Raw genomic sequence first — 21,780 nt, 5'->3', positions numbered from 1 at the left:
CTTCAAACTCTTTCATTGTGATCAAAGTCAACTCCTGATGAAGCCGTCAGACCAAGATCATCTGCAAAGAGCAGAGGGCCATATGCCCAATGCTAAACAAGCCGCCGTTTCCGTGGTGTAGTGGTCATCACGTTCGCCTCACACGCGAAAGGTCCCCAGTTCGAAACTGGGCGGAAACACTCCAGGCTGACGTTGAGCTTTTCTCCACTCCTTGGCTGTGAACCACGCCCTTGTACATGTATGTAGGAGCTGACTTCCATCCCAACCTCTTTACAAATGTCTTCAAACTCTTTCATTGTGATCAAAGTCAACTCCTGATGAAGCCGTCAGACCAAGATCATCTGCAAAGAGCAGAGGGCCATATGCCCAATGCTAAACAAGCCGCCGTTTCCGTGGTGTAGTGGTCATCACGTTCGCCTCACACGCGAAAGGTCCCCAGTTCGAAACTGGGCGGAAACACTCCAGGCTGACGTTGAGCTTTTCTCCACTCCTTGGCTGTGAACCACGCCCTTGTACATGTATGTAGGAGCTGACTTCCATCCCAACCTCTTTACAAATGTCTTCAAACTCTTTCATTGTGATCAAAGTCAACTCCTGATGAAGCCGTCAGACCAAGATCATCTGCAAAGAGCAGAGGGCCATATGCCCAATGCTAAACAAGCCGCCGTTTCCGTGGTGTAGTGGTCATCACGTTCGCCTCACACGCGGAAGGCCCCCAGTTCGAAACTGGGCGGAAACAATATCGGGTTTTTTTTGGTTTACTCTGCAGCGAAATATCTTCTCTCGATTGGTCATTAAAGACCACTCGTCTAGTTTCTGCAAAATTCAACTCTCTGATGAAGCCAACAGATTTATTCGTGGCTTATTAACAAGAAACTCCCCGTCAGGGAATCGAACCCTGGTCTTCTGCGTGACAAGCAGAGATACTGTCCACTATACTAACGAGGACTCCTTCAGTATATTTAATTGGCAGGTATCTGGCCGGGGTTAAGAGGAGGTATGCACTATAATTCTGTATTATTGGGGATGAACATCACTCCGGGCCAACGTTGAGAATTTCTCCACTCCTTGGCTGAGAACCACGCCCTAGTACATGTATGTAGGAGCTGACTTCCATCCCAACCTCTTTACAAATGTCTTCAAACTCTTTCATTGTGATCAAAGTCAACTCCTGATGAAGCCGTCAGACCAAGATCATCTGCAAAGAGCAGAGGGCCATATGCCCAATGCTAAACAAGCCGCCGTTTCCGTGGTGTAGTGGTCATCACGTTCGCCTTACACGCGAAAGGTCCCCAGTTCGAAACTGGGCGGAAACACTCCAGGCTGACGTTGAGCTTTTCTCCACTCCTTGGCTGTGAACCACGCCCTTGTACATGTATGTAGGAGCTGACTTCCATCCCAACCTCTTTACAAATGTCTTCAAACTCTTTCATTGTGATCAAAGTCAACTCCTGATGAAGCCGTCAGACCAAGATCATCTGCAAAGAGCAGAGGGCCATATGCCCAATGCTAAACAAGCCGCCGTTTCCGTGGTGTAGTGGTCATCACGTTCGCCTCACACGCGAAAGGTCCCCAGTTCGAAACTGGGCGGAAACACTCCAGGCTGACGTTGAGCTTTTCTCCACTCCTTGGCTGTGAACCACGCCCTTGTACATGTATGTAGGAGCTGACTTCCATCCCAACCTCTTTACAAATGTCTTCAAACTCTTTCATTGTGATCAAAGTCAACTCCTGATGAAGCCGTCAGACCAAGATCATCTGCAAAGAGCAGAGGGCCATATGCCCAATGCTAAACAAGCCGCCGTTTCCGTGGTGTAGTGGTCATCACGTTCGCCTCACACGCGGAAGGCCCCCAGTTCGAAACTGGGCGGAAACAATATCGGGTTTTTTTTGGTTTACTCTGCAGCGAAATATCTTCTCTCGATTGGTCATTAAAGACCACTCGTCTAGTTTCTGCAAAATTCAACTCTCTGATGAAGCCAACAGATTTATTCGTGGCTTATTAACAAGAAACTCCCCGTCAGGGAATCGAACCCTGGTCTTCTGCGTGACAAGCAGAGATACTGTCCACTATACTAACGAGGACTCCTTCAGTATATTTAATATTTAATCGGGTTTTTTTTGGTTTACTCTGCAGCGGAATATCTTCTCTCGATTGGTCATTAAAGACCACTCGTCTAGTTTCTGCAAAATTCAACTCTCTGATGAAGCCAACAGATTTATTCGTGGCTTATTAACAAGAAACTCCCCGTCAGGGAATCGAACCCTGGTCTTCTGCGTGACAAGCAGAGATACTGTCCACTATACTAACGAGGACTCCTTCAGTATATTTAATTGGCAGGTATCTGGCCGGGGTTAAGAGGAGGTATGCACTATAATTCTGTATTATTGGGGATGAACATCACTCCGGGCCAACGTTGAGAATTTCTCCACTCCTTGGCTGAGAACCACGGTCTCGTACATGTATGTAGGAGCTGACTTCCATCCCAACCTCTTTACAAATGTCTTCAAACTCTTTCATTGTGATCAAAGTCAACTCCTGATGAAGCCGTCAGACCAAGATCATCTGCAAAGAGCAGAGGGCCATATGCCCAATGCCAAACAAGCCGCCGTTTCCGTGGTGTAGTGGTCATCACGTTCGCCTCACACGCGAAAGGTCCCCAGTTCGAAACTGGGCGGAAACACTCCAGGCTGACGTTGAGCTTTTCTCCACTCCTTGGCTGTGAACCACGCCCTTGTACATGTATGTAGGAGCTGACTTCCATCCCAACCTCTTTACAAATGTCTTCAAACTCTTTCATTGTGATCAAAGTCAACTCCTGATGAAGCCGTCAGACCAAGATCATCTGCAAAGAGCAGAGGGCCATATGCCCAATGCTAAACAAGCCGCCGTTTCCGTGGTGTAGTGGTCATCACGTTCGCCTCACACGCGGAAGGCCCCCAGTTCGAAACTGGGCGGAAACAATATCGGGTTTTTTTTGGTTTACTCTGCAGCGGAATATCTTCTCTCGATTGGTCATTAAAGACCACTCGTCTAGTTTCTGCAAAATTCAACTCTCTGATGAAGCCAACAGATTTATTCGTGGCTTATTAACAAGAAACTCCCCGTCAGGGAATCGAACCCTGGTCTTCTGCGTGACAAGCAGAGATACTGTCCACTATACTAACGAGGACTCCTTCAGTATATTTAATTGGCAGGTATCTGGCCGGGGTTAAGAGGAGGTATGCACTATAATTCTGTATTATTGGGGATGAACATCACTCCGGGCCAACGTTGAGAATTTCTCCACTCCTTGGCTGAGAACCACGCCCTAGTACATGTATGTAGGAGCTGACTTCCATCCCAACCTCTTTACAAATGTCTTCAAACTCTTTCATTGTGATCAAAGTCAACTCCTGATGAAGCCGTCAGACCAAGATCATCTGCAAAGAGCAGAGGGCCATATGCCCAATGCTAAACAAGCCGCCGTTTCCGTGGTGTAGTGGTCATCACGTTCGCCTCACACGCGGAAGGCCCCCAGTTCGAAACTGGGCGGAAACAATATCGGGTTTTTTTTGGTTTACTCTGCAGCGGAATATCTTCTCTCGATTGGTCATTAAAGACCACTCGTCTAGTTTCTGCAAAATTCAACTCTCTGATGAAGCCAACAGATTTATTCGTGGCTTATTAACAAGAAACTCCCCGTCAGGGAATCGAACCCTGGTCTTCTGCGTGACAAGAAGATATACTGTCCACTATACTAACGAGGACTCCTTCAGTATATTTAATTGGCAGGTATCTGGCCGGGGTTAAGAGGAGGTATGCACTATAATTCTGTATTATTGGGGATGAACATCACTCCGGGCCAACGTTGAGAATTTCTCCACTCCTTGGCTGAGAACCACGCCCTAGTACATGTATGTAGGAGCTGACTTCCATCCCAACCTCTTAACAAATGTCTTCAAACTCTTTCATTGTGATCAAAGTCAACTCCTGATGAAGCCGTCAGACCAAGATCATCTGCAAAGAGCAGAGGGCCATATGCCCAATGCTAAACAAGCCGCCGTTTCCGTGGTGTAGTGGTCATCACGTTCGCCTCACACGCGGAAGGCCCCCAGTTCGAAACTGGGCGGAAACAATATTGGGTTTTTTTTGGTTTACTCTGCAGCAGAATATCTTCTCTCGATTGGTCATTAAAGACCACTCGTCTAGTTTCTGCAAAATTCAACTCTCTGATGAAGCCAACAGATTTATTCGTGGCTTATTAACAAGAAACTCCCCGTCAGGGAATCGAACCCTGGTCTTCTGCGTGACAAGCAGAGATACTGTCCACTATACTAACGAGGACTCCTTCAGTATATTTAATTGGCAGGTATCTGGCCGGGGTTAAGAGGAGGTATGCACTATAATTCTGTATTATTGGGGATGAACATCACTCCGGGCCAACGTTGAGAATTTCTCCACTCCTTGGCTGAGAACCACGCCCTAGTACATGTATGTAGGAGCTGACTTCCATCCCAACCTCTTTACAAATGTCTTCAAACTCTTTCATTGTGATCAAAGTCAACTCCTGATGAAGCCGTCAGACCAAGATCATCTGCAAAGAGCAGAGGGCCATATGCCCAATGCTAAACAAGCCGCCGTTTCCGTGGTGTAGTGGTCATCACGTTCGCCTCACACGCGAAAGGTCCCCAGTTCGAAACTGGGCGGAAACACTCCAGGCTGACGTTGAGCTTTTCTCCACTCCTTGGCTGTGAACCACGCCCTTGTACATGTATGTAGGAGCTGACTTCCATCCCAACCTCTTTACAAATGTCTTCAAACTCTTTCATTGTGATCAAAGTCAACTCCTGATGAAGCCGTCAGACCAAGATCATCTGCAAAGAGCAGAGGGCCATATGCCCAATGCTAAACAAGCCGCCGTTTCCGTGGTGTAGTGGTCATCACGTTCGCCTCACACGCGAAAGGTCCCCAGTTCGAAACTGGGCGGAAACACTCCAGGCTGACGTTGAGCTTTTCTCCACTCCTTGGCTGTGAACCACGCCCTTGTACATGTATGTAGGAGCTGACTTCCATCCCAACCTCTTTACAAATGTCTTCAAACTCTTTCATTGTGATCAAAGTCAACTCCTGATGAAGCCGTCAGACCAAGATCATCTGCAAAGAGCAGAGGGCCATATGCCCAATGCTAAACAAGCCGCCGTTTCCGTGGTGTAGTGGTCATCACGTTCGCCTCACACGCGGAAGGCCCCCAGTTCGAAACTGGGCGGAAACAATATCGGGTTTTTTTTGGTTTACTCTGCAGCGGAATATCTTCTCTCGATTGGTCATTAAAGACCACTCGTCTAGTTTCTGCAAAATTCAACTCTCTGATGAAGCCAACAGATTTATTCGTGGCTTATTAACAAGAAACTCCCCGTCAGGGAATCGAACCCTGGTCTTCTGCGTGACAAGCAGAGATACTGTCCACTATACTAACGAGGACTCCTTCAGTATATTTAATTGGCAGGTATCTGGCCGGGGTTAAGAGGAGGTATGCACTATAATTCTGTATTATTGGGGATGAACATCACTCCGGGCCAACGTTGAGAATTTCTCCACTCCTTGGCTGAGAACCACGCCCTAGTACATGTATGTAGGAGCTGACTTCCATCCCAACCTCTTTACAAATGTCTTCAAACTCTTTCATTGTGATCAAAGTCAACTCCTGATGAAGCCGTCAGACCAAGATCATCTGCAAAGAGCAGAGGGCCATATGCCCAATGCTAAACAAGCCGCCGTTTCCGTGGTGTAGTGGTCATCACGTTCGCCTCACACGCGAAAGGTCCCCAGTTCGAAACTGGGCGGAAACACTCCAGGCTGACGTTGAGCTTTTCTCCACTCCTTGGCTGTGAACCACGCCCTTGTACATGTATGTAGGAGCTGACTTCCATCCCAACCTCTTTACAAATGTCTTCAAACTCTTTCATTGTGATCAAAGTCAACTCCTGATGAAGCCGTCAGACCAAGATCATCTGCAAAGAGCAGAGGGCCATATGCCCAATGCTAAACAAGCCGCCGTTTCCGTGGTGTAGTGGTCATCACGTTCGCCTCACACGCGAAAGGTCCCCAGTTCGAAACTGGGCGGAAACACTCCAGGCTGACGTTGAGCTTTTCTCCACTCCTTGGCTGTGAACCACGCCCTTGTACATGTATGTAGGAGCTGACTTCCATCCCAACCTCTTTACAAATGTCTTCAAACTCTTTCATTGTGATCAAAGTCAACTCCTGATGAAGCCGTCAGACCAAGATCATCTGCAAAGAGCAGAGGGCCATATGCCCAATGCTAAACAAGCCGCCGTTTCCGTGGTGTAGTGGTCATCACGTTCGCCTCACACGCGGAAGGCCCCCAGTTCGAAACTGGGCGGAAACAATATCGGGTTTTTTTTGGTTTACTCTGCAGCGAAATATCTTCTCTCGATTGGTCATTAAAGACCACTCGTCTAGTTTCTGCAAAATTCAACTCTCTGATGAAGCCAACAGATTTATTCGTGGCTTATTAACAAGAAACTCCCCGTCAGGGAATCGAACCCTGGTCTTCTGCGTGACAAGCAGAGATACTGTCCACTATACTAACGAGGACTCCTTCAGTATATTTAATTGGCAGGTATCTGGCCGGGGTTAAGAGGAGGTATGCACTATAATTCTGTATTATTGGGGATGAACATCACTCCGGGCCAACGTTGAGAATTTCTCCACTCCTTGGCTGAGAACCACGCCCTAGTACATGTATGTAGGAGCTGACTTCCATCCCAACCTCTTTACAAATGTCTTCAAACTCTTTCATTGTGATCAAAGTCAACTCCTGATGAAGCCGTCAGACCAAGATCATCTGCAAAGAGCAGAGGGCCATATGCCCAATGCTAAACAAGCCGCCGTTTCCGTGGTGTAGTGGTCATCACGTTCGCCTCACACGCGAAAGGTCCCCAGTTCGAAACTGGGCGGAAACACTCCAGGCTGACGTTGAGCTTTTCTCCACTCCTTGGCTGTGAACCACGCCCTTGTACATGTATGTAGGAGCTGACTTCCATCCCAACCTCTTTACAAATGTCTTCAAACTCTTTCATTGTGATCAAAGTCAACTCCTGATGAAGCCGTCAGACCAAGATCATCTGCAAAGAGCAGAGGGCCATATGCCCAATGCTAAACAAGCCGCCGTTTCCGTGGTGTAGTGGTCATCACGTTCGCCTCACACGCGAAAGGTCCCCAGTTCGAAACTGGGCGGAAACACTCCAGGCTGACGTTGAGCTTTTCTCCACTCCTTGGCTGTGAACCACGCCCTTGTACATGTATGTAGGAGCTGACTTCCATCCCAACCTCTTTACAAATGTCTTCAAACTCTTTCATTGTGATCAAAGTCAACTCCTGATGAAGCCGTCAGACCAAGATCATCTGCAAAGAGCAGAGGGCCATATGCCCAATGCTAAACAAGCCGCCGTTTCCGTTGTGTAGTGGTCATCACGTTCGCCTCACACGCGGAAGGCCCCCAGTTCGAAACTGGGCGGAAACAATATCGGGTTTTTTTTGGTTTACTCTGCAGCGAAATATCTTCTCTCGATTGGTCATTAAAGACCACTCGTCTAGTTTCTGCAAAATTCAACTCTCTGATGAAGCCAACAGATTTATTCGTGGCTTATTAACAAGAAACTCCCCGTCAGGGAATCGAACCCTGGTCTTCTGCGTGACAAGCAGAGATACTGTCCACTATACTAACGAGGACTCCTTGAGTATATTTAATTGGCAGGTATCTGGCCGGGGTTAAGAGGAGGTATGCACTATAATTCTGTATTATTGGGGATGAACATCACTCCGGGCCAACGTTGAGAATTTCTCCACTCCTTGGCTGAGAACCACGCCCTAGTACATGTATGTAGGAGCTGACTTCCATCCCAACCTCTTTACAAATGTCTTCAAACTCTTTCATTGTGATCAAAGTCAACTCCTGATGAAGCCGTCAGACCAAGATCATCTGCAAAGAGCAGAGGGCCATATACCCAATGCTAAACAAGCCGCCGTTTCCGTGGTGTAGTGGTCATCACGTTCGCCTCACACGCGAAAGGTCCCCAGTTCGAAACTGGGCGGAAACACTCCAGGCTGACGATGAGCTTTTCTCCACTCCTTGGCTGTGAACCACGCCCTTGTACATGTATGTAGGAGCTGACTTCCATCCCAACCTCTTTACAAATGTCTTCAAACTCTTTCATTGTGATCAAAGTCAACTCCTGATGAAGCCGTCAGACCAAGATCATCTGCAAAGAGCAGAGGGCCATATGCCCAATGCTAAACAAGCCGCCGTTTCCGTGGTGTAGTGGTCATCACGTTCGCCTCACACGCGGAAGGCCCCCAGTTCGAAACTGGGCGGAAACAATATCGGGTTTTTTTTGGTTTACTCTGCAGCGGAATATCTTCTCTCGATTGGTCATTAAAGACCACTCGTCTAGTTTCTGCAAAATTCAACTCTCTGATGAAGCCAACAGATTTATTCGTGGCTTATTAACAAGAAACTCCCCGTCAGGGAATCGAACCCTGGTCTTCTGCGTGACAAGCAGAGATACTGTCCACTATACTAACGAGGACTCCTTCAGTATATTTAATTGGCAGGTATCTGGCCGGGGTTAAGAGGAGGTATGCACTATAATTCTGTATTATTGGGGATGAACATCACTCCGGGCCAACGTTGAGAATTTCTCCACTCCTTGGCTGAGGACCACGCCCTAGTACATGAATGTAGGAGCTGACTTCCATCCCAACCTCTTTACAAATGTCTTCAAACTCTTTCATTGTGATCAAAGTCAACTCCTGATGAAGCCGTCAGACCAAGATCATCTGCAAAGAGCAGAGGGCCATATGCCCAATGCTAAACAAGCCGCCGTTTCCGTGGTGTAGTGGTCATCACGTTCGCCTCACACGCGAAAGGTCCCCAGTTCGAAACTGGGCGGAAACACTCCAGGCTGACGTTGAGCTTTTCTCCACTCCTTGGCTGTGAACCACGCCCTTGTACATGTAGGTAGGAGCTGACTTCCATCCCAACCTCTTTACAAATGTCTTCAAACTCTTTCATTGTGATCAAAGTCAACTCCTGATGAAGCCGTCAGACCAAGATCATCTGCAAAGAGCAGAGGGCCATATGCCCAATGCTAAACAAGCCGCCGTTTCCGTGGTGTAGTGGTCATCACGTTCGCCTCACACGCGGAAGGCCCCCAGTTCGAAACTGGGCGGAAACAATATCGGGTTTTTTTTGGTTTACTCTGCAGCGGAATATCTTCTCTCGATTGGTCATTAAAGACCACTCGTCTAGTTTCTGCAAAATTCAACTCTCTGATGAAGCCAACAGATTTATTCGTGGCTTATTAACAAGAAACTCCCCGTCAGGGAATCGAACCCTGGTCTTCTGCGTGACAAGCAGAGATACTGTCCACTATACTAACGAGGACTCCTTCAGTATATTTAATTGGCAGGTATCTGGCCGGGGTTAAGAGGAGGTATGCACTATAATTCTGTATTATTGGGGATGAACATCACTCCGGGCCAACGTTGAGAATTTCTCCACTCCTTGGCTGAGAACCACGCCCTAGTACATGTATGTAGGAGCTGACTTCCATCCCAACCTCTTTACAAATGTCTTCAAACTCTTTCATTGTGATCAAAGTCAACTCCTGATGAAGCCGTCAGACCAAGATCATCTGCAAAGAGCAGAGGGCCATATGCCCAATGCTAAACAAGCCGCCGTTTCCGTGGTGTAGTGGTCATCACGTTCGCCTCACACGCGGAAGGCCCCCAGTTCGAAACTGGGCGGAAACAATATCGGGTTTTTTTTGGTTTACTCTGCAGCGGAATATCTTCTCTCGATTGGTCATTAAAGACCACTCGTCTAGTTTCTGCAAAATTCAACTCTCTGATGAAGCCAACAGATTTATTCGTGGCTTATTAACAAGAAACTCCCCGTCAGGGAATCGAACCCTGGTCTTCTGCGTGACAAGAAGAGATACTGTCCACTATACTAACGAGGACTCCTTCAGTATATTTAATTGGCAGGTATCTGGCCGGGGTTAAGAGGAGGTATGCACTATAATTCTGTATTATTGGGGATGAACATCACTCCGGGCCAACGTTGAGAATTTCTCCACTCCTTGGCTGAGAACCACGCCCTAGTACATGTATGTAGGAGCTGACTTCCATCCCAACCTCTTAACAAATGTCTTCAAACTCTTTCATTGTGATCAAAGTCAACTCCTGATGAAGCCGTCAGACCAAGATCATCTGCAAAGAGCAGAGGGCCATATGCCCAATGCTAAACAAGCCGCCGTTTCCGTGGTGTAGTGGTCATCACGTTCGCCTCACACGCGGAAGGCCCCCAGTTTGAAACTGGGCGGAAACAATATCGGGTTTTTTTTGGTTTACTCTGCAGCAGAATATCTTCTCTCGATTGGTCATTAAAGACCACTCGTCTAGTTTCTGCAAAATTCAACTCTCTGATGAAGCCAACAGATTTATTCGTGGCTTATTAACAAGAAACTCCCCGTCAGGGAATCGAACCCTGGTCTTCTGCGTGACAAGCAGAGATACTGTCCACTATACTAACGAGGACTCCTTCAGTATATTTAATTGGCAGGTATCTGGCCGGGGTTAAGAGGAGGTATGCACTATAATTCTGTATTATTGGGGATGAACATCACTCCGGGCCAACGTTGAGAATTTCTCCACTCCTTGGCTGAGAACCACGCCCTAGTACATGTATGTAGGAGCTGACTTCCATCCCAACCTCTTTACAAATGTCTTCAAACTCTTTCATTGTGATCAAAGTCAACTCCTGATGAAGCCGTCAGACCAAGATCATCTGCAAAGAGCAGAGGGCCATATGCCCAATGCTAAACAAGCCGCCGTTTCCGTGGTGTAGTGGTCATCACGTTCGCCTCACACGCGAAAGGTCCCCAGTTCGAAACTGGGCGGAAACACTCCAGGCTGACGTTGAGCTTTTCTCCACTCCTTGGCTGTGAACCACGCCCTTGTACATGTATGTAGGAGCTGACTTCCATCCCAACCTCTTTACAAATGTCTTCAAACTCTTTCATTGTGATCAAAGTCAACTCCTGATGAAGCCGTCAGACCAAGATCATCTGCAAAGAGCAGAGGGCCATATGCCCAATGCTAAACAAGCCGCCGTTTCCGTGGTGTAGTGGTCATCACGTTCGCCTCACACGCGGAAGGCCCCCAGTTCGAAACTGGGCGGAAACAATATCGGGTTTTTTTTGGTTTACTCTGCAGCGGAATATCTTCTCTCGATTGGTCATTAAAGACCACTCGTCTAGTTTCTGCAAAATTCAACTCTCTGATGAAGCCAACAGATTTATTCGTGGCTTATTAACAAGAAACTCCCCGTCAGGGAATCGAACCCTGGTCTTCTGCATGACAAGCAGAGATACTGTCCACTATACTAACGAGGACTCCTTCAGTATATTTAATTGGCAGGTATCTGGCCGGGGTTAAGAGGAGGTATGCACTATAATTCTGTATTATTGGGGATGAACATCACTCCGGGCCAACGTTGAGAATTTCTCCACTCCTTGGCTGAGAACCACGCCCTAGTACATGTATGTAGGAGCTGACTTCCATCCCAACCTCTTTACAAATGTCTTCAAACTCTTTCATTGTGATCAAAGTCAACTCCTGATGAAGCCGTCAGACCAAGATCATCTGCAAAGAGCAGAGGGCCATATGCCCAATGCTAAACAAGCCGCCGTTTCCGTGGTGTAGTGGTCATCACGTTCGCCTCACACGCGAAAGGTCCCCAGTTCGAAACTGGGCGGAAACACTCCAGGCTGACGTTGAGCTTTTCTCCACTCCTTGGCTGTGAACCACGCCCTTGTACATGTATGTAGGAGCTGACTTCCATCCCAACCTCTTTACAAATGTCTTCAAACTCTTTCATTGTGATCAAAGTCAACTCCTGATGAAGCCGTCAGACCAAGATCATCTGCAAAGAGCAGAGGGCCATATGCCCAATGCTAAACAAGCCGCCGTTTCCGTGGTGTAGTGGTCATCACGTTCGCCTCACACGCGGAAGGCCCCCAGTTCGAAACTGGGCGGAAACAATATCGGGTTTTTTTTGGTTTACTCTGCAGCGGAATATCTTCTCTCGATTGGTCATTAAAGACCACTCGTCTAGTTTCTGCAAAATTCAACTCTCTGATGAAGCCAACAGATTTATTCGTGGCTTATTAACAAGAAACTCCCCGTCAGGGAATCGAACCCTGGTCTTCTGCATGACAAGCAGAGATACTGTCCACTATACTAACGAGGACTCCTTCAGTATATTTAATTGGCAGGTATCTGGCCGGGGTTAAGAGGAGGTATGCACTATAATTCTGTATTATTGGGGATGAACATCACTCCGGGCCAACGTTGAGAATTTCTCCACTCCTTGGCTGAGAACCACGCCCTAGTACATGTATGTAGGAGCTGACTTCCATCCCAACCTCTTTACAAATGTCTTCAAACTCTTTCATTGTGATCAAAGTCAACTCCTGATGAAGCCGTCAGACCAAGATCATCTGCAAAGAGCAGAGGGCCATATGCCCAATGCTAAACAAGCCGCCGTTTCCGTGGTGTAGTGGTCATCACGTTCGCCTCACACGCGGAAGGCCCCCAGTTCGAAACTGGGCGGAAACAATATCGGGTTTTTTTTGGTTTACTCTGCAGCGGAATATCTTCTCTCGATTGGTCATTAAAGACCACTCGTCTAGTTTCTGCAAAATTCAACTCTCTGATGAAGCCAACAGATTTATTCGTGGCTTATTAACAAGAAACTCCCCGTCAGGGAATCGAACCCTGGTCTTCTGCGTGACAAGCAGAGATACTGTCCACTATACTAACGAGGACTCCTTCAGTATATTTAATTGGCAGGTATCTGGCCGGGGTTAAGAGGAGGTATGCACTATAATTCTGTATTATTGGGGATGAACATCACTCCGGGCCAACGTTGAGAATTTCTCCACTCCTTGGCTGAGAACCACGCCCTAGTACATGTATGTAGGAGCTGACTTCCATCCCAACCTCTTTACAAATGTCTTCAAACTCTTTCATTGTGATCAAAGTCAACTCCTGATGAAGCCGTCAGACCAAGATCATCTGCAAAGAGCAGAGGGCCATATACCCAATGCTAAACAAGCCGCCGTTTCCGTGGTGTAGTGGTCATCACGTTCGCCTCACACGCGAAAGGTCCCCAGTTCGAAACTGGGCGGAAACACTCCAGGCTGACGATGAGCTTTTCTCCACTCCTTGGCTGTGAACCACGCCCTTGTACATGTATGTAGGAGCTGACTTCCATCCCAACCTCTTTACAAATGTCTTCAAACTCTTTCATTGTGATCAAAGTCAACTCCTGATGAAGCCGTCAGACCAAGATCATCTGCAAAGAGCAGAGGGCCATATGCCCAATGCTAAACAAGCCGCCGTTTCCGTGGTGTAGTGGTCATCACGTTCGCCTCACACGCGAAAGGTCCCCAGTTCGAAACTGGGCGGAAACACTCCAGGCTGACGTTGAGCTTTTCTCCACTCCTTGGCTGTGAACCACGCCCTTGTACATGTATGTAGGAGCTGACTTCCATCCCAACCTCTTTACAAATGTCTTCAAACTCTTTCATTGTGATCAAAGTCAACTCCTGATGAAGCCGTCAGACCAAGATCATCTGCAAAGAGCAGAGGGCCATATGCCCAATGCTAAACAAGCCGCCGTTTCCGTGGTGTAGTGGTCATCACGTTCGCCTCACACGCGGAAGGCCCCCAGTTCGAAACTGGGCGGAAACAATATCGGGTTTTTTTTGGTTTACTCTGCAGCGGAATATCTTCTCTCGATTGGTCATTAAAGACCACTCGTCTAGTTTCTGCAAAATTCAACTCTCTGATGAAGCCAACAGATTTATTCGTGGCTTATTAACAAGAAACTCCCCGTCAGGGAATCGAACCCTGGTCTTCTGCATGACAAGCAGAGATACTGTCCACTATACTAACGAGGACTCCTTCAGTATATTTAATTGGCAGGTATCTGGCCGGGGTTAAGAGGAGGTATGCACTATAATTCTGTATTATTGGGGATGAACATCACTCCGGGCCAACGTTGAGAATTTCTCCACTCCTTGGCTGAGAACCACGCCCTAGTACATGTATGTAGGAGCTGACTTCCATCCCAACCTCTTTACAAATGTCTTCAAACTCTTTCATTGTGATCAAAGTCAACTCCTGATGAAGCCGTCAGACCAAGATCATCTGCAAAGAGCAGAGGGCCATATGCCCAATGCTAAACAAGCCGCCGTTTCCGTGGTGTAGTGGTCATCACGTTCGCCTCACACGCGAAAGGTCCCCAGTTCGAAACTGGGCGGAAACACTCCAGGCTGACGTTGAGCTTTTCTCCACTCCTTGGCTGTGAACCACGCCCTTGTACATGTATGTAGGAGCTGACTTCCATCCCAACCTCTTTACAAATGTCTTCAAACTCTTTCATTGTGATCAAAGTCAACTCCTGATGAAGCCGTCAGACCAAGATCATCTGCAAAGAGCAGAGGGCCATATGCCCAATGCTAAACAAGCCGCCGTTTCCGTGGTGTAGTGGTCATCACGTTCGCCTCACACGCGGAAGGCCCCCAGTTCGAAACTGGGCGGAAACAATATCGGGTTTTTTTTGGTTTACTCTGCAGCGGAATATCTTCTCTCGATTGGTCATTAAAGACCACTCGTCTAGTTTCTGCAAAATTCAACTCTCTGATGAAGCCAACAGATTTATTCGTGGCTTATTAACAAGAAACTCCCCGTCAGGGAATCGAACCCTGGTCTTCTGCGTGACAAGCAGAGATACTGTCCACTATACTAACGAGGACTCCTTCAGTATATTTAATTGGCAGGTATCTGGCCGGGGTTAAGAGGAGGTATGCACTATAATTCTGTATTATTGGGGATGAACATCACTCCGGGCCAACGTTGAGAATTTCTCCACTCCTTGGCTGAGAACCACGCCCTAGTACATGTATGTAGGAGCTGACTTCCATCCCAACCTCTTTACAAATGTCTTCAAACTCTTTCATTGTGATCAAAGTCAACTCCTGATGAAGCCGTCAGACCAAGATCATCTGCAAAGAGCAGAGGGCCATATGCCCAATGCTAAACAAGCCGCCGTTTCCGTGGTGTAGTGGTCATCACGTTCGCCTCACACGCGGAAGGCCCCCAGTTCGAAACTGGGCGGAAACAATATCGGGTTTTTTTTGGTTTACTCTGCAGCGGAATATCTTCTCTCGATTGGTCATTAAAGACCACTCGTCTAGTTTCTGCAAAATTCAACTCTCTGATGAAGCCAACAGATTTATTCGTGGCTTATTAACAAGAAACTCCCCGTCAGGGAATCGAACCCTGGTCTTCTGCGTGACAAGAAGAGATACTGTCCACTATACTAACGAGGACTCCTTCAGTATATTTAATTGGCAGGTATCTGGCCGGGGTTAAGAGGAGGTATGCACTATAATTCTGTATTATTGGGGATGAACATCACTCCGGGCCAACGTTGAGAATTTCTCCACTCCTTGGCTGAGAACCACGCCCTAGTACATGTATGTAGGAGCTGACTTCCATCCCAACCTCTTTACAAATGTCTTCAAACTCTTTCATTGTGATCAAAGTCAACTCCTGATGAAGCCGTCAGACCAAGATCATCTGCAAAGAGCAGAGGGCCATATGCCCAATGCTAAACAAGCCGCCGTTTCCGTGGTGTAGTGGTCATCACGTTCGCCTCACACGCGAAAGGTCCCCAGTTCGAAACTGGGCGGAAACACTCCAGGCTGACGTTGAGCTTTTCTCCACTCCTTGGCTGTGAACCACGCCCTTGTACATGTATGTAGGAGCTGACTTCCATCCCAACCTCTTTACAAATGTCTTCAAACTCTTTCATTGTGATCAAAGTCAACTCCTGATGAAGCCGTCAGACCAAGATCATCTGCAAAGAGCAGAGGGCCATATGCCCAATGCTAAACAAGCCGCCGTTTCCGTGGTGTAGTGGTCATCACGTTCGCCTCACACGCGGAAGGCCCCCAGTTCGAAACTGGGCGGAAACAATATCGGGTTTTTTTTGGTTTACTCTGCAGCGGAATATCTTCTCTCGATTGGTCATTAAAGACCACTCGTCTAGTTTCTGCAAAATTCAACTCTCTGATGAAGCCAACAGATTTATTCGTGGCTTATTAACAAGAAACTCCCCGTCAGGGAATCGAACCCTGGTCTTCTGCGTGACAAGCAGAGATACTGTCCACTATACTAACGAGGACTCCTTCAGTATATTTAATTGGCAGGTATCTGGCCGGGGTTAAGAGGAGGTATGCACTATAATTCTGTATTATTGGGGATGAACATCACTCCGGGCCAACGTTGAGAATTTCTCCACTCCTTGGCTGAGAACCACGCCCTAGTACATGTATGTAGGAGCTGACTTCCATCCCAACCTCTTTACAAATGTCTTCAAACTCTTTCATTGTGATCAAAGTCAACTCCTGATGAAGCCGTCAGACCAAGATCATCTGCAAAGAGCAGAGGGCCATATGCCCAATGCTAAACAAGCCGCCGTTTCCGTGGTGTAGTGGTCATCACGTTCGCCTCACACGCGGAAGGCCCCCAGTTCGAAACTGGGTGGAAACAATATCGGGTTTTTTTTGGTTTACTCTGCAGCGGAATATCTTCTCTCGATTGGTCATTAAAGACCACTCGTCTAGTTTCTGCAAAATTCAACTCTCTGATGAAGCCAACAGATTTATTCGTGGCTTATTAACAAGAAACTCCCCGTCAGGGAATCGAACCCTGGTCTTCTGCGTGACAAGAAGAGATACTGTCCACTATACTAACGAGGACTCCTTCAGTATATTTAATTGGCAGGTATCTGGCCGGGGTTAAGAGGAGGTATGCACTATAATTCTGTATTATTGGGGATGAACATCACTCCGGGCCAACGTTGAGAATTTCTCCACTCCTTGGCTGAGAACCACGCCCTAGTACATGTATGTAGGAGCTGACTTCCATCCCAACCTCTTTACAAATGTCTTCAAACTCTTTCATTGTGATCAAAGTCAACTCCTGATGAAGCCGTCAGACCAAGATCATCTGCAAAGAGCAGAGGGCCATATGCCCAATGCTAAACAAGCCGCCGTTTCCGTGGTGTAGTGGTCATCACGTTCGCCTCACACGCGAAAGGTCCCCAGTTCGAAACTGGGCGGAAACACTCCAGGCTGACGTTGAGCTTTTCTCCACTCCTTGGCTGTGAACCACGCCCTTGTACATGTATGTAGGAGCTGACTTCCATCCCAACCTCTTTACAAATGTCTTCAAACTCTTTCATTGTGATCAAAGTCAACTCCTGATGAAGCCGTCAGACCAAGATCATCTGCAAAGAGCAGAGGGCCATATGCCCAATTCTAAACAAGCCGCCGTTTCCGTGGTGTAGTGGTCATCACGTTCGCCTCACACGCGAAAGGTCCCCAGTTCGAAACTGGGCGGAAACACTCCAGGCTGACGTTGAGCTTTTCTCCACTCCTTGGCTGTGAACCACGCCCTTGTACATGTATGTAGGAGCTGACTTCCATCCCAACCTCTTTACAAATGTCTTCAAACTCTTTCATTGTGATCAAAGTCAACTCCTGATGAAGCCGTCAGACCAAGATCATCTGCAAAGAGCAGAGGGCCATATGCCCAATGCTAAACAAGCCGCCGTTTCCGTGGTGTAGTGGTCATCACGTTCGCCTCACACGCGGAAGGCCCCCAGTTCGAAACTGGGCGGAAACAATATCGGGTTTTTTTTGGTTTACTCTGCAGCGGAATATCTTCTCTCGATTGGTCATTAAAGACCACTCGTCTAGTTTCTGCAAAATTCAACTCTCTGATGAAGCCAACAGATTTATTCGTGGCTTATTAACAAGAAACTCCCCGTCAGGGAATCGAACCCTGGTCTTCTGCGTGACAAGCAGAGATACTGTCCACTATACTAACGAGGACTCCTTCAGTATATTTAATATTTAATCGGGTTTTTTTTGGTTTACTCTGCAGCGGAATATCTTCTCTCGATTGGTCATTAAAGACCACTCGTCTAGTTTCTGCAAAATTCAACTCTCTGATGAAGCCAACAGATTTATTTGTGGCTTATTAACAAGAAACTCCCCGTCAGGGAATCGAACCCTGGTCTTCTGCATGACAAGCAGAGATACTGTCCACTATACTAACGAGGACTCCTTCAGTATATTTAATTGGCAGGTATCTGGCCGGGGTTAAGAGGAGGTATGCACTATAATTCTGTATTATTGGGGATGAACATCACTCCGGGCCAACGTTGAGAATTTCTCCACTCCTTGGCTGAGAACCACGCCCTAGTACATGTATGTAGGAGCTGACTTCCATCCCAACCTCTTTACAAATGTCTTCAAACTCTTTCATTGTGATCAAAGTCAACTCCTGATGAAGCCGTCAGACCAAGATCATCTGCAAAGAGCAGAGGGCCATATGCCCAATGCTAAACAAGCCGCCGTTTCCGTGGTGTAGTGGTCATCACGTTCGCCTCACACGCGAAAGGTCCCCAGTTCGAAACTGGGCGGAAACACTCCAGGCTGACGTTGAGCTTTTCTCCACTCCTTGGCTGTGAACCACGCCCTTGTACATGTATGTAGGAGCTGACTTCCATCCCAACCTCTTTACAAATGTCTTCAAACTCTTTCATTGTGATCAAAGTCAACTCCTGATGAAGCCGTCAGACCAAGATCATCTGCAAAGAGCAGAGGGCCATATGCCCAATGCTAAACAAGCCGCCGTTTCCGTGGTGTAGTGGTCATCACGTTCGCCTCACACGCGGAAGGCCCCCAGTTCGAAACTGGGCGGAAACAATATCGGGTTTTTTTTGGTTTACTCTGCAGCGGAATATCTTCTCTCGATTGGTCATTAAAGACCACTCGTCTAGTTTCTGCAAAATTCAACTCTCTGATGAAGCCAACAGATTTATTCGTGGCTTATTAACAAGAAACTCCCCGTCAGGGAATCGAACCCTGGTCTTCTGCATGACAAGCAGAGATACTGTCCACTATACTAACGAGGACTCCTTCAGTATATTTAATTGGCAGGTATCTGGCCGGGGTTAAGAGGAGGTATGCACTATAATTCTGTATTATTGGGGATGAACATCACTCCGGGCCAACGTTGAGAATTTCTCCACTCCTTGGCTGAGAACCACGCCCTAGTACATGTATGTAGGAGCTGACTTCCATCCCAACCTCTTTACAAATGTCTTCAAACTCTTTCATTGTGATCAAAGTCAACTCCTGATGAAGCCGTCAGACCAAGATCATCTGCAAAGAGCAGAGGGCCATATGCCCAATGCTAAACAAGCCGCCGTTTCCATGGTGTAGTGGTCATCACGTTCGCCTCACACGCGAAAGGTCCCCAGTTCGAAACTGGGCGGAAACACTCCAGGCTGACGTTGAGCTTTTCTCCACTCCTTGGCTGTGAACCACGCCCTTGTACATGTATGTAGGAGCTGACTTCCATCCCAACCTCTTTACAAATGTCTTCAAACTCTTTCATTGTGATCAAAGTCAACTCCTGATGAAGCCGTCAGACCAAGATCATCTGCAAAGAGCAGAGGGCCATATGCCCAATGCTAAACAAGCCGCCGTTTCCGTGGTGTAGTGGTCATCACGTTCGCCTCACACGCGGAAGGCCCCCAGTTCGAAACTGGGCGGAAACAATATCGGGTTTTTTTTGGTTTACTCTGCAGCGGAATATCTTCTCTCGATTGGTCATTAAAGACCACTCGTCTAGTTTCTGCAAAATTCAACTCTCTGATGAAGCCAACAGATTTATTCGTGGCTTATTAACAAGAAACTCCCCGTCAGGGAATCGAACCCTGGTCTTCTGCATGACAAGCAGAGATACTGTCCACTATACTAACGAGGACTCCTTCAGTATATTTAATTGGCAGGTATCTGGCCGGGGTTAAGAGGAGGTATGCACTATAATTCTGTATTATTGGGGATGAACATCACTCCGGGCCAACGTTGAGAATTTCTCCACTCCTTGGCTGAGAACCACGCCCTAGTACATGTATGTAGGAGCTGACTTCCATCCCAACCTCTTTACAAATGTCTTCAAACTCTTTCATTGTGATCAAAGTCAACTCCTGATGAAGCCGTCAGACCAAGATCATCTGCAAAGAGCAGAGGGCCATATGCCCAATGCTAAACAAGCCGCCGTTTCCATGGTGTAGTGGTCATCACGTTCGCCTCACACGCGAAAGGTCCCCAGTTCGAAACTGGGCGGAAACACTCCAGGCTGACGTTGAGCTTTTCTCCACTCCTTGGCTGTGAACCACGCCCTTGTACATGTATGTAGGAGCTGACTTCCATCCCAACCTCTTTACAAATGTCTTCAAACTCTTTCATTGTGATCAAAGTCAACTCCTGATGAAGCCGTCAGACCAAGATCATCTGCAAAGAGCAGAGGGCCATATGCCCAATGCTAAACAAGCCGCCGTTTCCGTGGTGTAGTGGTCATCACGTTCGCCTCACACGCGGAAGGCCCCCAGTTCGAAACTGGGCGGAAACAATATCGGGTTTTTTTTGGTTTACTCTGCAGCGGAATATCTTCTCTCGATTGGTCATTAAAGACCACTCGTCTAGTTTCTGCAAAATTCAACTCTCTGATGAAGCCAACAGATTTATTCGTGGCTTATTAACAAGAAACTCCCCGTCAGGGAATCGAACCCTGGTCTTCTGCATGACAAGCAGAGATACTGTCCACTATACTAACGAGGACTCCTTCAGTATATTTAATTGGCAGGTATCTGGCCGGGGTTAAGAGGAGGTATGCACTATAATTCTGTATTATTGGGGATGAACATCACTCCGGGCCAACGTTGAGAATTTCTCCACTCCTTGGCTGAGAACCACGCCCTAGTACATGTATGTAGGAGCTGACTTCCATCCCAACCTCTTTACAAATGTCTTCAAACTCTTTCATTGTGATCAAAGTCAACTCCTGATGAAGCCGTCAGACCAAGATCATCTGCAAAGAGCAGAGGGCCATATGCCCAATGCTAAACAAGCCGCCGTTTCCGTGGTGTAGTGGTCATCACGTTCGCCTCACACGCGAAAGGTCCCCAGTTCGAAACTGGGCGGAAACACTCCAGGCTGACGTTGAGCTTTTCTCCACTCCTTGGCTGTGAACCACGCCCTTGTACATGTATGTAGGAGCTGACTTCCATCCCAACCTCTTTACAAATGTCTTCAAACTCTTTCATTGTGATCAAAGTCAACTCCTGATGAAGCCGTCAGACCAAGATCATCTGCAAAGAGCAGAGGGCCATATGCCCAATGCTAAACAAGCCGCCGTTTCCGTGGTGTAGTGGTCATCACGTTCGCCTCACACGCGGAAGGCCCCCAGTTCGAAACTGGGCGGAAACAATATCGGGTTTTTTTGGTTTACTCTGCAGCGGAATATCTTCTCTCGATTGGTCATTAAAGACCACTCGTCTAGTTTCTGCAAAATTCAACTCTCTGATGAAGCCAACAGATTTATTCGTGGCTTATTAACAAGAAACTCCCCGTCAGGGAATCGAACCCTGGTCTTCTGCGTGACAAGCAGAGATACTGTCCACTATACTAACGAGGACTCCTTCAGTATATTTAATTGGCAGGTATCTGGCCGGGGTTAAGAGGAGGTATGCACTATAATTCTGTATTATTGGGGATGAA

At 47.5% G+C, this 21,780-nt stretch overlaps 17 non-coding genes across 17 annotated transcripts; 1 reads left to right on the top strand and 16 right to left on the bottom strand.

Moving 5' to 3' along the window:
• Nucleotides 1-876: 876 nt before the first annotated feature.
• On the bottom strand, nt 877-948 carry trnad-guc (transfer RNA aspartic acid (anticodon GUC)). Its single transcript has one exon. It is a non-coding gene; the product is annotated as a tRNA-Asp (tRNA).
• A 295-nt stretch (nt 949-1,243) lies between these two features.
• On the top strand, nt 1,244-1,316 carry trnav-uac (transfer RNA valine (anticodon UAC)). Its single transcript has one exon. It is a non-coding gene; the product is annotated as a tRNA-Val (tRNA).
• A 697-nt stretch (nt 1,317-2,013) lies between these two features.
• On the bottom strand, nt 2,014-2,085 carry trnad-guc (transfer RNA aspartic acid (anticodon GUC)). The gene has a single exon. It is a non-coding gene; the product is annotated as a tRNA-Asp (tRNA).
• Nucleotides 2,086-2,244: 159 nt separating this feature from the next.
• Nucleotides 2,245-2,316, bottom strand: trnad-guc (transfer RNA aspartic acid (anticodon GUC)). The gene has a single exon. It is a non-coding gene; the product is annotated as a tRNA-Asp (tRNA).
• A 785-nt stretch (nt 2,317-3,101) lies between these two features.
• On the bottom strand, nt 3,102-3,173 carry trnad-guc (transfer RNA aspartic acid (anticodon GUC)). The gene has a single exon. It is a non-coding gene; the product is annotated as a tRNA-Asp (tRNA).
• A 1,082-nt stretch (nt 3,174-4,255) lies between these two features.
• On the bottom strand, nt 4,256-4,327 carry trnad-guc (transfer RNA aspartic acid (anticodon GUC)). The gene has a single exon. It is a non-coding gene; the product is annotated as a tRNA-Asp (tRNA).
• A 1,065-nt stretch (nt 4,328-5,392) lies between these two features.
• Nucleotides 5,393-5,464, bottom strand: trnad-guc (transfer RNA aspartic acid (anticodon GUC)). The gene has a single exon. It is a non-coding gene; the product is annotated as a tRNA-Asp (tRNA).
• A 1,065-nt stretch (nt 5,465-6,529) lies between these two features.
• trnad-guc (transfer RNA aspartic acid (anticodon GUC)) lies at nt 6,530-6,601 on the bottom strand. Its single transcript has one exon. It is a non-coding gene; the product is annotated as a tRNA-Asp (tRNA).
• Nucleotides 6,602-7,666: 1,065 nt separating this feature from the next.
• Nucleotides 7,667-7,738, bottom strand: trnad-guc (transfer RNA aspartic acid (anticodon GUC)). The gene has a single exon. It is a non-coding gene; the product is annotated as a tRNA-Asp (tRNA).
• Nucleotides 7,739-8,523: 785 nt separating this feature from the next.
• trnad-guc (transfer RNA aspartic acid (anticodon GUC)) lies at nt 8,524-8,595 on the bottom strand. The gene has a single exon. It is a non-coding gene; the product is annotated as a tRNA-Asp (tRNA).
• A 785-nt stretch (nt 8,596-9,380) lies between these two features.
• On the bottom strand, nt 9,381-9,452 carry trnad-guc (transfer RNA aspartic acid (anticodon GUC)). The gene has a single exon. It is a non-coding gene; the product is annotated as a tRNA-Asp (tRNA).
• Nucleotides 9,453-10,534: 1,082 nt separating this feature from the next.
• On the bottom strand, nt 10,535-10,606 carry trnad-guc (transfer RNA aspartic acid (anticodon GUC)). The gene has a single exon. It is a non-coding gene; the product is annotated as a tRNA-Asp (tRNA).
• A 2,219-nt stretch (nt 10,607-12,825) lies between these two features.
• Nucleotides 12,826-12,897, bottom strand: trnad-guc (transfer RNA aspartic acid (anticodon GUC)). Its single transcript has one exon. It is a non-coding gene; the product is annotated as a tRNA-Asp (tRNA).
• Nucleotides 12,898-14,819: 1,922 nt separating this feature from the next.
• Nucleotides 14,820-14,891, bottom strand: trnad-guc (transfer RNA aspartic acid (anticodon GUC)). The gene has a single exon. It is a non-coding gene; the product is annotated as a tRNA-Asp (tRNA).
• A 1,362-nt stretch (nt 14,892-16,253) lies between these two features.
• Nucleotides 16,254-16,325, bottom strand: trnad-guc (transfer RNA aspartic acid (anticodon GUC)). The gene has a single exon. It is a non-coding gene; the product is annotated as a tRNA-Asp (tRNA).
• Nucleotides 16,326-17,967: 1,642 nt separating this feature from the next.
• Nucleotides 17,968-18,039, bottom strand: trnad-guc (transfer RNA aspartic acid (anticodon GUC)). Its single transcript has one exon. It is a non-coding gene; the product is annotated as a tRNA-Asp (tRNA).
• Nucleotides 18,040-21,625: 3,586 nt separating this feature from the next.
• On the bottom strand, nt 21,626-21,697 carry trnad-guc (transfer RNA aspartic acid (anticodon GUC)). The gene has a single exon. It is a non-coding gene; the product is annotated as a tRNA-Asp (tRNA).
• Nucleotides 21,698-21,780: the final 83 nt, after the last annotated feature.

Source organism: Pungitius pungitius, unplaced genomic scaffold (genome assembly GCF_949316345.1).
Source record: "Pungitius pungitius unplaced genomic scaffold, fPunPun2.1 scaffold_25, whole genome shotgun sequence".
Classification (NCBI taxonomy): Eukaryota; Metazoa; Chordata; class Actinopteri; order Perciformes; family Gasterosteidae; genus Pungitius; species Pungitius pungitius.
The sequence above is the reverse complement of the archived record's forward strand: the minus strand, read 5'-3'. Positions and strand labels throughout refer to the sequence as shown.